At 38.1% G+C, this 11,395-nt stretch overlaps 1 long non-coding RNA gene across 1 annotated transcript; it reads right to left on the bottom strand.

Moving 5' to 3' along the window:
• Positions 1-5,246: 5,246 nt before the first annotated feature.
• On the bottom strand, positions 5,247-6,485 carry LOC149228476 (uncharacterized). Its single transcript, XR_016247208.1, has 3 exons — positions 6,243-6,485; positions 6,012-6,084; positions 5,247-5,872 (listed from the first exon to the last, which is right to left on the bottom strand). It is a non-coding gene; the product is annotated as an uncharacterized LOC149228476 (long non-coding RNA).
• Positions 6,486-11,395: the final 4,910 nt, after the last annotated feature.

Raw genomic sequence — 11,395 nt, 5'->3', positions numbered from 1 at the left:
TTCACCGGTAAGAAACCTGATGTTTCTCATTTTAAAATTTTTGGAAGCCCTGTATACTTTCATGTGCCGAAAGAGAAAAGAAATAAATTGGGAGCATCTAGAAGGAAGGGAATTTTCGTGGGCTATGGTGAAAATGCTAAAGGCTATAGAATCTATGTAGCCGGTCAAAGGGAAGTCATAATTATTCATGATGTCACCTTTGACGAAGATATGGCTCTCAGCAAGGTGATCAATCTTCCGACTTTGAGGAGCTCTCAAGAAGCCGACACCAGGGAACCGAAAGAAAAGGATGATGAATCAATGCCTGATGTAGAAGAACCCATGGATCCGATTGATCCTCCTCCATATGAGCCTTCCTCTTCTAGGAAGAGGCCTTCATGGCTTAAGGGGTTACTTGATGATGTTGAAGGACATGTTGCACCCCGAGGAACCTTTCGTGAAAGTAAGAAACCTCATAGGTATCAAGGATACCTGACCATCATGAGCACGATCATACAAAATGAGCCTTCGTCACTCTCAGATGTCGTCAAGCATCAAGTATGGAAGGATGTTATGACCGAAGAATATGAGTCTATGAGACTATTTGGATACACAGATGTTGATTGGGCAGGCAATGTGGTGGACCGTAAGAGCACTTCCGGGTGTTGTTTCACCTTGGGATCTACTTCGATATCCTGGATGAGCAGGAAGTAGAAGTCAGTGGCTTTGAGCATCGCCGAAGCAGGATATATTGTTGCTAGCATAACCTCGTGTGAGGTAGTCTGGTTCTGAAAGCTCTTCAGTGAGCTGTTTGGATTTACATTGGATACCACTGTGATTCTCTATAACAACCAGAGGTGGGATTCGATTATTGAGGAATCTCGTATTCGTCGATTGCTCCAGCAGATAGACATCATCCGGGATATGGTAAGTTGATGAGCAAGGAGGCTCCATCGCATTAAGATGATGTACAGGTTGATACAACTTGTCAAAGCCCCGAGGAAAGATCTAATCTGTGATTTTCCCAAACGACTTGGAGTCGGTAAGAAACCCTTGTACAAGAGTCCTGCATGTTGCATACATTGAGCTCTAGGAGCTCTGAGGGCTTGCGGTTATTACTGGAGCAACATACGACCACAGGGTGACTCACCCTCCCCTGGTGGTGCACACTGGAACAAGATGATTCGCTCTCTTGTGGGACAAGATGATTCGCTCTCTTGTGGAATAGGATGATTCGCTCTCCTGTGTAGCAGGATGATTAGTTCTCCTGTGAGGCCTGGATTGATGTGTTCTCCATGGCAGCCTGGATTGATGTGTTCTCCATGGCAATTGTAGTAGGATTGATGTGTTCTCCTGTGAGGCCTGGATTGATGAGTTCTCCATGGCAATTGTAGCAGGATTGATGTGTTCTCCTATGAGGACAGGATTGATTAGTTCTCCTGTCAAGGCATCCTACCCATGCAGTCTGGGACTCATGGGAAGTACCTCTCATCTGATCAATGAGCAGGGAAATGAAGTTAGGGACCATAGTAGTATCGATGGACGCATCGTTGTAACTATCGTACTCCTTACACTAGGATGACCTCCATTGATCTGGGATCAATGATACTGGTCTGGGACCAATGGTAGGAATTGTACCATACTATGACGCTGACTTCGGGTCGGTTGAGACTGGTCTGGGATCAGTGGTACATACTCTGAGACTAACTTTGAGTCAGTGGAGGATGATATTGGTCGGGGACCATTGGAGTTGTACTCACTATGACGCTGACTTCGGGTTGGTTGAGACTGGTCTGGGACCAGTGGTACATACTCTGAGACTGACTTCGAGTCAGTATGATACATCCTCGATCATTTCTTCTTCTTCATAATTCGGACAAAAGCAGAGTAGAACAGAACAATGCAAGAGCAGAGCAGAACAAAACAAAACAGTACAGATCAGTGCAGGGCAGAACAAGACAAAACAGAACAAGCAAAATAGAGCAGAGCAGGGCAAGGGTCAGTCTGTACAAGTCAGTGCATTTGATGGATGAATAGTAACGACCAATAGACATATTGCAGATGAAGTTCTCCATGGTTGAGAAGGAGTGTTAAAATTAGCAACCAGGGAAAAACTTCATGTGGGTCATCTTATTCATGGCTAATAATATTTTTATTAGATTCCTCTCGTCGAGAGGTGTAGGATTGATATAAAGATCATCCAATTCCGATAAGTATTCATAGAGATATGAATTTATTTTGATTATGGAATTATTATCAAGCCGACCTACAACTCATGTAGGCTCAGAAGCCCAACAGTCGCATCTATTCACCCACCAACGTTGTGTATAAATATAAGAGGACTTTTCCTCATTTGGACTCACTCATCTCATCACATCTCTCTCTCTCTACTGCGCAGATATGAGTCTTTTCTCTACTGCGCTGAAATGGGTCTCTCTCTCTCACACATGTGAAACCGGAAGCTGTTGAATTTGAAGCTGCAACTGCAGAAGTAAAGATTGACTTGCGTGGCCTAGAATATCTCCTCTTTGGAATTGCGCTGTAGGTTCATCTGAACCTCCTTTGAAAGCCGCAACTTTTGGTGGTGGAATGAAGTCAATCCGACCAACGGTTTGCAAGATATCGACTGCCCTAGTTTGAAGCCGGAAACTGCTGAAACTGAAGCTGCAACTACAGAAGCAAAGATTGACTTGCGTGGCCTAGAAGATCTCCTCATCTGAACTGCGTTGTAGGTTCATCTGAACCTCCTTTGGAAGCCGAAACTTTTGGTGGTGGAATGAAGTCAATCTGACTGTCAGTTTGTGAGATATGGTCTGCCCTAGTTTGATAATGAAGCCGCTAATGCTGATGCCACTGATCTAGGGTTTGCTACTGCTGATATGAATCAGATTTATTGTACTATTTCTCTCTACTGAATTATTGAAGATAAAAGAAGATTTGATCAAAGGGTTTCCCCACACATTGTGGGGTTTGTCCCTGGCTAGCCGCCACATCTTGTGTCTCTTGTCTTGGCTTGTTTTCTGTCGATCGTTTAATGTTCTATCTGCACTTTACTTTATGTACATGTGATTGCTAATCGGTGGAATATAATAAGAAAAAGAAGTAAACTGTTATAAGCATAGAACATACCATAACTTAACACCTTTTGTCATTGTCCTCCCCACTAAAAAATGTGTTTAACATATTTTAAAAGTATGTAAAGTAGTTTCAATAGATGAGAAGTTAGCTATAGACTTCCTACACTATGGGGTTTCTCCTAGCAGGCTTCTAACTTTTATTACAGAATTAGGCTTGGGCCAATTTACAATAATTTCTACTTTAGAGAGATTTATCCTCAATTATCTACCCCTTACAATATAGTCCAAGTATGATAGAGATGTTTTCTTGAACTTACGTTTGACATATTTACATACAATTTATCTTTTAACACATCTAATACATGTTTAACATGCTTGACATAATCTTCCCAATTCATACTAAAAATAAGAATTTCATCTAAGTAGAATATAACAAAATCATCAATGAATGGTTAGAACACATCATTCATCACCCACATGGAAGTGGTGGGAGCATCACAAAAATCAAAAGGCATTACTAACCATTCAAATCATACTTGTTTTGTTTTAAAAGTGATTTTACACACATCACCTTCAACGATTCTTATTTGATTATAACCACTTCTTAAGTCTAACTTAAAATAAATTTCAATCATTAGTTGATCTAACAAACCATCAATGTGAGGAAGCGAGTAACAATTTTTAAACATATTTTTGTTCAATGCTCAAAAATATATGCACATCCTCCATGTACCATCTTTCTTTGGTACCAATAAAATAGGTGACCCACATGGAGAGGTACTTGGTTTGATGATCCCATTATTGAGAAATTCATGAACCTGCTTCTTGATATCTACATTCTCTAATATTGACAACTTGTACATACCAATATTAGGAGGTGGAGTATCTTGCTGCAACTATATCTCATGTTGTATCTTCCTTTTTGGAGGCAATCCTTCAAGTTCCTAAAATATTTCATCACAATTAGAAATAAATTTAACTAATTCGTCTCTAAACATAGGCTCACATCCTTTAAAAGCATTGGATTTATCAATATCCTTGGCCTTTACAATCTTGAGTACAATGTTATTGCTATCATTTATAAGTCTCTTCATTTTCTCTATGCTAACAAGAGATATGTTAGTCTTCATGTGATGAGCTCTTATAATGTATTCAATTCCATCTTTGAAGAGATGGTACTTGTTCTCCTTTCTATAGAATGTGGTTTTTCAATCATAAAGATATGGGCTTCCCAACACAATTCTACATATGTCAAGCAGCACTACATCCAATTCAACCTCATCTATGAAGTTAGAGGTGATTGCAAATATGAGTTTACATTATTTAATTACTTGTAGTTTTGCATCATCACACACCCATCCCAAAGGGTAAGGTTTTATATGAGGTTTAGTTTTCAAGCCTAACTTCTTGAAAATTTCTTTGGATACGATATTTACTTTGGAACCGCTATCAAAAAGTGTGTCAACTTTAGTATTGTAACCACCCCTCCCATATCTACCCAATTTCATCGGTCTGTCGATAAACATAAGAAGAGTATTTTCTATGATATGACTCAACCTCCTCGATCACCTTAAGGAAGTCAAATCGACAAACCAAGACTTTACTAACTTCCCTCACTTGATACAAGACCCCCAAGAGCTGATCCACACTTCTAGGTGACCAAACCTTGAGTTAACTTTCTTTTTCATTGATATGGACTTCCAGATGCTAGCACAACATTGTTTGAATTCAACTGTAACCCTCCAATCGCATGCATAATCCTGCAAGGGAGCAACTATAGTCATTTTCTCCCAGGTTTCTGCCTGCGACCGCGAGATCTAAGCCACCTTTTCAGGGCTAGTCCCCATACCACTTCCCAAAACTTTATGAAACTTTCCAAAACAATGAAGGACACCAGGACAAATCCATTAACACAAACCTTAGACAAAAACTTGACCTAACAAGGCCTAACCATGACAGTGATTCCGTCAAACACATGGCGAACATGAAATCTACAAGTCATGAATGCATATTTGAACATAGGGGTTTAATACTTATCTGAGAATCATCAAGAAGGTCTAATACCCTATCATAATAGCTATAGTGACATCTATTAGGTCATGCATTCAGTAAGCATTCATTTACAAATGAAAACATGAAAAGACCCATAACTTGAATCTATCATAAAACCATGCTTATAACCAGATAAATAACAATGATAGAACAACCATTAAATCCATATAATAACAAGTATAAATATTCATGAAATACAAAAGGACAATAACTCTACTTAACATATGCAAAAGCCAACCAAGTCAGGCACTTCCATGTACCACTTGACCATAGATTGGACTGAACCAAATATTCTTTTAGTCAAATACCCTCATGCCATATTCCAAGCATGAACGTGGAACTCACAACAAAACCAACCAGGGCTTCCTCAGGCTTTACCGCATATCCCGCCATTACTAGTCAAGGGATTTCTAGGCCCGAAGCCCTCATCTATACAACCATGTTTTACCGTGTATCATGTCATTACAAGTCAAGAGATTCCTAGGCCCAAACAAGAAACATACACTACCATGCTTTATCGCAATCTTGCCATTACCGTTCAAGGGATCACTAGACCTAAACAAGCATGGATGCCTCCAAATTTCTTCACCAATACCTTGAGGAATTTCCTCGTCTCCACCCTCAGGCTTTACCGTGTATCGCGTCAAACTAATCAACAGATTCCTAAGCCCTTGGGACTTTTCTTGAGACCACCTCACCCGGTTCCAAAACCATCCGAAAATCCAGCTCAACCAAATGAAAGAACCCCATCACGCCATGGCTATCTGAAAATGGCAAGGAAAGGTTGAAACCACTATCACACTTGGAAAACCCCATGTCAATGACAGTAAGAGAGCCAAATATACGCATGCATGTATCATGCATTCCAATACTAGCAAGGAAATCATACGTGCAACTCGATACCTGCTAAGCAATCTTGTTGTAGTCGCTTGATCCAACTCTTCCTTGCTTGAGTTCCCCAACAACTTCGTATGGCCTAAGCAGCAAATAGGTTACAAAGGGAAATGTATAAATCTTTACACTGCAAATGATGACTTATCAAGGCAATTCATGAACATTCATGTACCTCTAGGAAAATATTCCATAGACAATTTTATGAGACAAAAATACAAATAAGCATTAAAAGGCACTCACAAGTATAGTGAAATTATTCCAATCATCAAGATGCAAAGAAATCGAACCTCCAAGACAAGAAATTAAGCTTTTCCAAACATTGAAATGCATCAAATCTCCAATTCATCCAATTACGCTGAGGGGTTGTTGACTATCGGTTGAGGATCATCTAGGAGAAATTTTTCTCCTATGCGTATCACCCACAAAGTGGTGGGTAACAATGACCTTTGCATCGGCAATTGAAGACTTCAATTTTTATCAATCATGAGGATCCACCTAAATCACTTCACCATTAAAACTTGGAAATAATTTAACTAATTATTTATTATTCAACTTAAAATAATTTCTATTTTGCACTTAATATAAGTAGTCTTATCTTATTTAATATAAGATATTTTATTTTGTTAAAAATAAATTATGGACTTTACTAAGTTGTTAACTTCAAAAAATCTTACTAAGCATTTATCTTTCAAATTAAAATAACCATTTATTTTTTGCTTACTGTGAATTGTGTAATCCCATTTGATATAGGAAATTTTATTTCGTTAAAATAAAATGCAAACTTTAGTTGTACATTCACAATTGATATATGAAATATGTTTTACTAAAAATATGTTGCGAACCTTTAGTGATATTATATTTAAAATATAATGGGAAAATTAGGTATCCTCTTTAATAGGTATTATTTTGTTAAAACAAATGTCAAAGCTCAATTATAATAATAAAAACCTCAACTTCAGAGGGTGACATTGACAATGCTCTCCATTGGAGGTGCTAATCAAGGAGGATAGGTTAGGGGACCATGCCCCCCACACTGAGGATACATTTGCATTAAATGACAGGTGTGGCATGAATGCCCCCATGCATGCATAAGCATGTGAATGAATGTCTTTATTTTTTCCATGGTTCACGATATGCAGAGGAAGATGGAGGATCAATGAGTCTGGAGGGAGAGTAGAGTTGAGGGGAAACAACTCGGCCTCCAAAACAAAGTGGTATGGTATGTTGGTTATGGGAGGAATGTGTTTGATCATGTTGTAAATTATTGGTGGCTTACGACGCAGGGAAAGGGATATCTATACACCCAGAGCGCAACGTTGGGGAGAATCGACTACAAGGCGGGTCTACAAGATGGTGGCTTGAAGAAGAATTTAGTGGCAACTTTGTGTAGCATGTGTTTAGGAAGAATTTCAGGTTGCGGTTTCTTGGACGCCCCTTTATTTGTCATGTAGGGGCCTTCTTTAACTCTATACCCTTGGAATTTAGCAACCATCACCCTCGAGGAAACTCAAAATCATTTAATTTATTGTAATAAATTAAATGTCAGCGTTCAATTTCAATTTTGGTACTGGTATGGAAGTTTGCTTGCTCGGTTTTACAGTGTTTTGTTAAGAGTGGAGTTGTTTAGTAGTTTCAAAAGCTTCAATAATTACTTTAGTGGGGTGGATTTAAGAGTGGTTTTGTTACATAATACTAGCAGTGGGACCCTACCCCTGCGTTTCATTGGCTTTCCCCTTGAATTTTAAAATTCCCTGCATATTTTTTGTTTTCATTCTGCCTAGTGGTGGACTACCATGTGTGTTAGTTGGTCTTTATCCACTAGTGTGCCCTCAGCTCTGTTGCGTTGTTACCCTAGGATTTGTTTCCCTGTGTCACTCAACTTCTAATAATAACCATACCTATGTAGGAGACAGGAAAACTAGTTTGTTAGTCACCATGCAGTGACAGGATGAGAAGCTAGAATGGGGGGGATGAGGCCACATCCCCCAAGGTTGAAATAGAGCCCAACAGCCAACCTAGGAGGCTGCTGCAACTTTCCATTTGGTTGTCCCCCCTAAGGTCAGAAATGAAATTTAACAAATGGAAATATGGTAGTCAAAGATACACAAGCTTTCTCCAATTATGAAATTATGGAAGTTGTTGGTCAATGGATTCCTGACCCTAGTCATACCAAGGGCGTGAGGAAGCAATACTTTTGTGCTATCTATTTATACTAGCAAATGAAAACCCTAGTGAGAAGGGTCCTTACATAGAAGCAAGTTGAAAGAAACATCTTTGCAAATCAACAAGTGTGCTATGAAAGAATAGATGTCAAGCTAGAACATATTGAACGCCACATCCAATTGTGTCCCTTCCACCTTAGCGCATCTAGGCTCAAGTGCCAAAGACCCAACACCTATCACTTCATCAGACTCTAAAGTTGCATAATGTTTTCTTTTAGTCTTTGTTTTGTGAATTTGACGATAGATACTTTAATTTTGCTAAGATTGTTAATATTGTTAGAATTTTGGACAAATTATTCCATAAATAAGTGGTCAAAAATATTTGTTTTCTCAGTTGCGAGATTGAGACCATCTAATGATAAATATGTTTTCAATCTATTTATGATTTAAATAGATTGCAAACATTATGAATATAATGAGAGTTGAATTGATAATTTAATGACAATTATTAGAAAATTTAATTATATATTGTCAAATTCTTTTTTTCTTCTAAAGCATGTGTGTTATGATAATCACAGAGTATGTGTCCTTGATGATGGGCGGAGCATTCGCCTGAAACCTTGGTCATTTTAATCACGATCCACAAAATCTCCAAAAAAAAAATAGACAACATGAATTCTCACTGTGAAAATATACACACTCAAATTAATTATATATTTAATTTTAATTATTCTTACTAAAATGAAAAAGTGTTGTAATAAATTAATCGAAGAACAAATAATTGATTGGGAGCAAATCTAAAAGCAATGTCCCACAAATTGGGTTGAAGTTTGAATAAGTTTCATAGACAATTAACTCATTTATGGCTCATGTTCGTTCAAATTTAATTAGAAAAGTGATGGACAAAATTAGCTCTAAAATTATTTAGTGACAAACAAAGGAAACATTCAGTTATGACAGAAAAACTATGGGTAAAAGAGAAGCATGCAATCTTATGAAGATTTCATAACTCTTGGCAAGTTGTTGATTTTAGTTAAACACTTTTAGAATTGAGGTTATATGTTCTCACTTATGTAAATTTCTAGTTTTTAATGAACTTTATTATCAAGTTTAGGAGATGGGGGGCTATAGTGTTTTTTTTTTAGGTTTTTTTAGAAATTTTGCACTATGGTTTATGGACATCTTTACTTTTATTTTTATGCAAGCAACGTTGTAAGTAGGGTTTGGTAGAAGTCTCGGGCTTGCCTTCATCACCACCACATTATGGGTGAATATGAGCCTCTTGTGGATTATATTGAGGACTCCTCAAAAGAGGACATCTTCAAACTAGTGGATAGCACAAGGATTCACATGACTCACGGAGACAAAATTCCAAAGGGTGCCAAAGGAGAGGAGGCTTTCCCATCATACAAGGGAAAGTTAGTGTTTCATTGTCAAGATGCTCCAAGTCAAAGCCATAAGAAACTTGTTCAAAGTAATGACTCAAACCTAAAGGTGGTAGAGGGATGGAAAAATCAAAGAAAGGTTGTCAAATCCCTAGGTAAAGGTATTTATCTTGTGGTAGGAAAAGAGGTGCAAGTGGATCAAGTGGTTTCCCTCCTTGATGAAGCTCTAGTTGGAAATTTTTCAAGTTGAAAGATGGGACTCAATTTATTAAATAATTCAATCTAGTGACACTGGGGCTCTAATCTGGCGAAAGGGTCAATCTTCCACCTTTTGGACCAAGGATGGATAGGTTTCATCTTCCACTTTAAAGTCTGTGCCATTAATATTATGTGAGGACAATGATTTTTTGACAAAGAAATCCTCACAAAAACCCTAGCGCCTTGGAGATAGAGCCAAGTTCATCCAAATTCACCCAACTTCTAGACTATGAAAATATTTCGTTCCACAGCATTTGTTGCCATTTATATGGACATTCCATTTGAGATTGTGACTTTTGGAAGTTTAGAGGGTCAAGAAACCTTAGGCCTTCCCTAGCCCTAAGGTCAAACCTGCGCCCTCTATCAATTCAACCCATGGCAACCTACAACCAACAAAAGGAGACATCATACTCCATAGCTTGAGTACACACTCCCCAACTACCTGATTCTAGCTTGTGGAGGAGTTATGAGCCAATGCAATGTATCTTTTGTTGGATGGTTTACATCCATCAACTCCCTTGATTTCTGATATCTTATACCTTTCTTCACCTCAATTGAAAAATGTGGAAACTTCATGGAAAAATAGTGTAGATCTCTCAAATAGTAATTAGATCAATTCTTGGCTTGAAGAGTCTCAAAAATATATCTCTGACTCTCCCACTCCTTTTCCTCTTAGCTCTCCCTTGATGGAAGAAATGAGGCTATCCCCAGCCCATATTTCTTCAATTAAGGATTCATTCTCTATGGGCAATGTGTCTTTCCTGCCATGTTGGATGTAATAAACTTGGTTGATGACTCAAAAAAGAGTATATTAAAAGTCCTGGAGTTGACCATCGAATTGGCATCCAAAGCTAAACCCCTTAAAGGTCAAGGAGGAGGTCATTACCTCCTTCCGCCTCATCCTCCCATTTTCAAGGCTATCTACTCTAGTCCACAATAAAAGGTTGAGTCATTCATTCCAATTATTAAATAATATATATGGGCCTTTGAAAATCGAAAATTATTTTGGACCTCTCTCTTTAACAAACAATGGATCACTCCTGATAAGCATAGTAGGAGGTGTTTTCAATTTTACATTGAACAAAACTAAAGCATGGGGAATGGCAGCCCACTTAGATAAGTTGGTAGACTTTTTTTATAAACAAATTGGAAGCGGGGGGCTTAGTGGATATCAAGCCCTTGTGATCAAGATAACTTGGGTTAACAAACAAGGGGCAAATAGGATTGCCAAATGACACAATCATTTTTTGATACATCAAAGATTAATTGATACACTACAAATTTTTTGCTCCTAGGTAAAGAAGGTTAGAATATCATACGATTTTCCAATTTGGCTTGAGTTAGGTAAAGAATCAAACAAGTTAAGGGCTCGTTTTAAGTATAATCCATCTGGAGCTATAGAGGAGTTTAGATCCTTGGTATTTGAAAATTGGAAAAAATATCATCTTCGGAACCCCTAGGCTGCAAGCGTTTAGTTCATAGCATCTTTAAGAGTAGTGAAAGAAAAGACTATCCCTTGGGCCCTTTAAAGGTGACTTGTTTGAGACAAAAATTTACATGTCAACAAGTGCTTAGCTCAAGTGGTAGT

Source organism: Pinus tabuliformis, chromosome J, assembly GCF_031772625.1.
Source record: "Pinus tabuliformis cultivar Carrire ecotype Pingquan chromosome J, CPIR1, whole genome shotgun sequence".
NCBI classification, from domain to species: Eukaryota; Viridiplantae; Streptophyta; class Pinopsida; order Pinales; family Pinaceae; genus Pinus; species Pinus tabuliformis.
This window is presented reverse-complemented; position numbering and strand designations above follow the sequence as displayed.